The following is a 5532-nucleotide window of genomic DNA, read 5'->3' as shown; positions in this document are numbered from 1 at the left end:
TTCAGGGTTGATTTCCTTTATGATTGACTGGTTTGATTTCCTTGTTGTCCAAAGGTCTCTCGAGAGTCTTCCCCAGCACACAATTCGAAAGCATCAATTCTTTGGCGCTCAGCCTTCTTTATGGTCCAACTCTCAGATCCGTACACAACTACTGGAAAAACTACAGCTTTGACTATATGGGCCTTTGTTGGCAAAGTGATGTTTTTGCTTTTTAATATGCTGTCTAGGTTTGTAGGTTTGTCATAACTTTTCCTCACTACTGTAGTCCAGTTAAGTGTCCCTCTTGAGGGTTCCTAAACAATCACATTAAACACAAATAATCACCCTAAATTATTATTGCCTATAATTGTCCCTCCTGGATGATAAGATGGAGAACTATTTCTGTCTTAAGTATTCTCCCCAGTCTCAAGTGTAATGCTTTAATGTTAGTAGGAAATCAATAGATATCTTCATATAAAAGAAAGAAGGTAGGAAGCAATAAAACTCTTCCATGGAACAATGTTGGAATTGATCATGAGAGAATTTTGCAAACATATAGGATATTCCATTAGCTAAGGTGGCTGATGAGAGTGGTTTAACGTGTAAAGGGCAGGGGAGGGCAGGCTTCTTAGCAGTCTCTGTAGGCACAAAGACCTCACTCTCTTAAGCCTGAAGTTAGAGGAAAGAATTAATTACACTAAAACTTGCACAATAAAAGCATTTTTTAGTAGCAAAAGCTGGTCTCTGTTGATATCGGTACATGACAGTTAAATAGTAAGACATGGCAGGTTGTGAATGAGTCTGCAATAATCTGTGTTTGGGTGTTTCGCACAAGTGTGAAAACAGGGTGTCATCTTGACAGAAGGCAGGATCCTGAACCCAGTCTTCAAAATGTTCAATTTCAAAGTTCCATTTAAAAATCTTTTTTTCCTAGATTCTTTCCCTTTAAGTGCTTCCGAGTCAAAGTAGAAAACAAAATAGATATTTAAACATTAAACAAATGTTCAACTTCTGGACTTTGATGAGCCAATTTTAGAATCTAACTGCAGCCACCCACTTACTCAGCCAGGTCAGAGGCAGTTACAGTGGGTGGGACTGACCGAAAGCGCCCAGCAGCTGATAGTCAGCCCCACGGCGCCTTTCTGCTGCCTTTCAAGAAGGGCATTGCTTCATATGGCGGCTGCTAGCTTGTGGATATCTGGATATTTTCCTCCCCATGAGAAAATACTCTTCAGCATTTGGGACAGCATGTCCAGCATCTCGGTAAGATGGGCAGATGTACCTAAGTCAGAGATTCCCTATCCAGAAAGAGACAGACAGAAGGAGGAAGAGAAAACTTCTTGTGAGAACTGTCCTTAGAAAAATAATTATACCTTCAAAGATTCACTTTTTTGATATGATATAAACAGGAACAATATATTCATCGTCAGGTGTTTTTTGTTTGTTTTGTTTTGTTTTGTCTTCCACTCAGAGAGGTTTCTGTAACCAGCATGCTTGTTTCCATCTGATGCTCAGCAATCTTTGCATTGCCGCATAAGGAGGACAAGGGTGTGTGAATATCACGGGGCTAAGATCTTGACTGCACCCACTTGGCTTCCTGATTAACTCTGTGGCCAAGCAACACAGCTTTCGACTAGATTTATTTGGAAGTCACTGTCCTTTCCTACACTTGAAATCACTTTCCTGAAACTTTTGCTCTATTAGACCGGAGTACTAGATTTATGCTTTAACCCAGCTGGATTTATTGGACGCTAGACGGGCGTGCAGTGCCTTGCAGCCTTACTTGGAGGTTGGGGTGAGGGGTCTGTCACATCGCTCTTTCCTACGACTTCCATTCAAGTTAGCTATAAAAGCACATTATGCCACTGAACACCAGCTGTGGCAGGTTCTTACGGCTTTGTGAATAGATTTGCCATTTCTGTTTGGGTTGCTGAGTCAGGGAATTGACATTCCACTGTTGTGCTTTTAAAAGTATTTGCTGTGACTTCATTTTTTTTCCCTCTCTGACAGTTGAAGCAGAAAGGTGGATTAGCTTTCTTGATTCCAATTATCTCCCCTGTAGTATATTGCTGATACGCTAGTGTGTCAGATAAGTTATGAGAAGTAGAAGAAAGTGTCACCTGGTAAATGTGACAGTGTTTGAGGGAGGCCTTGAAAGATATTTCTTGTCATTGATGGGTCTCCAAGAACTTTTTTGTTAAGAGAGGTAGAATTCTTCTGAAATAACTAAGTTGGATTTTTTTCTGCCAAATTTGCTGAAAGACTACCATGCAAATGTCAACTTTTGTTTTTAAAAGAGACATAAATTGAGAAAGTCAGTGTGATGTCCTACCTGATTTCATTCCACACTTGAGTTATTGGAAGGTTTGCTTCATGACACTTGAATCCTTCTGTTTTTTCTTACTATCAGGCAGTCGATCATGTCTCAGAAAGACCAGGGTCTCACTGTCATATAGAGAGAGATTTGAGATAATGACTGAATAATATCTGCGGAAAATGCATGTCTTCATGTTTTATTTTTTTCTGTTGTAAATTACTGGATGAAGTCTTAAGTACCCATGAATCTTTCAGAGTCATCTGGTGAAGTTGAATTCAGTATTTGTTTCATAATAGCTTATTATTTTTTAAACATAAAGGTTTCCTGTGTTTCCTGGTAAACCACCTTTATCTTTTTACCACACTGAGAGAATTTGAATCACAGTTAAAATGTAATATGTTCAAATCTAGTGCAAAAAACAAAATTTTTTTTAAAGTGTAAAATGCTATCCATATTTTTGAGGCAAGGATACATCCCTCTAAACTTTTTGAGGTAAAGGACCTACTTACGTAGGTAAGATTTAACAGGAAATTTGATGATTATTTACAAGGACCAGGCAGAAAGGGATGGCTTGGTGTTAAATTTGAGTTCTTTGCCTAACGGATTATATCACCGTATCTTTGTATGATGTTGGGATATCGTGGTGATATAAAGCCATGAGAGAGTGTGTGATTTAAGCTGGGCCCTTCCAATTCTTCACAGAATGGAAACTAAAGACAGCAAATGTTTCTGACCTGCTATAGTGGATCCGGGGTTTTCCTAGATAAGGACTGCTGGTTGCTAGATTTGTTCATTTTTTTATCAGAAATTAAAACTTTTGAATCATTTTCAGCACCGTATTGAATTTTTTTTTGCTTTATTTACAGAAGACTTGCCACAAGTATAAATAGTCTTGGGGTCTATTTAGTTGATTACTGGCATTTTAATACAAATGCAACCTTCTCAGCTGAGAGTTCCTGTCTTGCCTTCCTCCTGGCATTCACTTGGTGTATAACAATATCCTCCAGGCCTCAATTCCTCAATTTCCTTCAGCACACACCACCCTCCCCCCACTCCACAATCATTCTCCAAATTAATGAGGCTTTATGAGAGCCAAGAAGAGACCAGTCATCTTACTGACTTAGGTTTAGTGAACAGAAACGGGAGATGAAACCGATGAGAAAACTGATGAGAGAACAGAGCAGGAAACCACTGGTAACTTCTCTGAGTGTTAGAAACATACCTGGGGACAAAAACAGCACAGATAAATAAGGAAAAGGAGGAAAGCTCGCCCGAGCAGTAAAGAAAATTTGCCAGTGCTCAGTAACTTGTTCTGTATGTGGGGCTGACACCTCCCCTAAACACACCCGTCTCTGTCCTTCAAAACACACCTCAGGCTCCCAGGAACCAGCTTGATCTGCAAGATGAATCAGGAAAACCCTGGGGACACAGAGGGATGCAGACAGTGATCTACAGGGAGATGGATTCCAGATCCAGTTGCAAAATGCGTGCTCCGTCCTAGGTCAACTCCTGCGCTAACAGCACTTTGCTTGCCCCCTGGTTTTTCCTTCAGGAAATACACTTCTGCAGAAGATGTGAAAGGAGCAGGAACTTAGCAAGAGTGGACGGAGACGGATGAACGGGAGTACGATCTGTGCTAGAAATAATACGAGAAACAAACAAAATACCTGTATTCTCTGGAGTTCACCATGAGAGGGATGCATATATATTTTTCCTGACTAGAATTCTGCCCAAGTTCAGAAAGACTGACCAATCCAAAACTTGATGTGGCTCAAATACTCTGAGATTCAATACAGCTCAAATTTTATGGGACCTAGCCCAAACACTGAATAGGAAAATTTGATTTATTTTCTGAAATTGCCCTTATAAAATTAATATCTGCTTTCGAAAAGTGAGAACCCATAGTCCTGCAATCTGTCCATGCCCTTATCACTCTTGTCTATGTACTCATCAGACCACAATACGTACAACACAAGTTACAGACAGAGCATGTGAGTGCACACGCGGAACGTGTCTGGGAGCAAACACCACGTAAGTTGCTGGGGGCTGAATGATGGCGGCAGGAGGCAAGGCCGACAGGAAGGCGGTTTGTGAACTGGGTGAACTGCCAAGGTGTCCGAGAACAGCCAGGAACGACGCGCTCTACACTCAGGAAAAACTGAAAACCAAGGAACAAATGAAGAGAAGGAAAATCATGAGAAAGAGGAAACTCCAGTCATTGTGACTGCAAGCGCAAAAGGGCCTTCTTCCCCTTTCGCCAAACCGAGGTGTCGCCTGTGGTCTATGGGTTTGGAGAAAATGCCCTCTGCCAGCACACTGCTGAGAAGAGATGACAGCTACCGAGAATCCTGTGGATGGAAAGAGGTCTGAAAGCGGAGCCCTAAAGAGTAACACAAGGGACCCATTTGTCCTGCGGTTATTTCTTTATCTTTCTGTCTGAGACACTATTCTAGGCCCAGGAGATGGAGCTATGAAGGAACCGACATGGCTCAACCCCAGTGAAGCTCACGGAGTGTGTGCGTGGGGTGCGGGCAGGCTGGGGAAGGAGGAGTTATCAACAAACCAACATGGCAGTGAGATCCCCCAGGCTGACTGGTAGTGTCTAGTTGCAGGTTGAGGTTGGAGATCACAGGTCTTCCTCAAGGTGGTGACTTTGAAATGATCTGAATGTTGAGTGAAGTTGGGCATGGGAACTGCAGGGTTTGATATTTTGCAGTGAATATTAATTACTAAACTTGGCCAATAATTATCATAATCATCTCTGTACATATAGAGCTGCAAAATGACATGCTACTGAAAGCATTTCTGGGAGTTCTGGCAAGTTCCATGCAAATGTTATATTAAATAAATGCAGTATATGCCCTAGGCATTCTTTGATGTTTTTTTTAAAAAATAAAATCCATCTTGTTACCTCTCATACTCAGGCATATTTCTCCTGTTAAAAGATAATCATCTTCCTTTTTGGTCTCTAAGCAATAATTGTGCTTCCTTTCAAACTCTCTTGGCACTCTCAATGTTCATTTGGAAAAAAAAAAAAAAACATGTTTGGGGCTATGCAGAAAGTTTTCCTTAGAAAAAGATTATACTAAATGTTTGTCTTGGCAGGAACAAGTATTTTTTTTCTTGTCTGTGATTCAAAACTATTTGGTGTTACTTTATACCTGCTTTCAAATGGAAGAGCTATGGCTTATGTGATAGCCAAAATGCTGTATTTCTGTCGACTATTTAAATATTAA

The 5532-nt window shown here is 40.7% G+C and overlaps 1 long non-coding RNA gene across 1 annotated transcript; it reads left to right on the top strand.

The window, feature by feature from the left end:
- The first annotated feature begins 1082 nt into the window (after positions 1-1082).
- Positions 1083-5180, top strand: LOC122432448. Its single transcript, XR_006266825.1, has 2 exons — positions 1083-1242; positions 3849-5180. It is a non-coding gene; the product is annotated as an uncharacterized LOC122432448 (long non-coding RNA).
- The last annotated feature ends 352 nt before the right edge of the window (positions 5181-5532 follow it).

This window comes from Cervus canadensis, chromosome 31, assembly GCF_019320065.1.
Source record: "Cervus canadensis isolate Bull #8, Minnesota chromosome 31, ASM1932006v1, whole genome shotgun sequence".
In the NCBI taxonomy this organism is placed as follows: domain Eukaryota; kingdom Metazoa; phylum Chordata; class Mammalia; order Artiodactyla; family Cervidae; genus Cervus; species Cervus canadensis.
The sequence above is the reverse complement of the archived record's forward strand: the minus strand, read 5'-3'. Positions and strand labels throughout refer to the sequence as shown.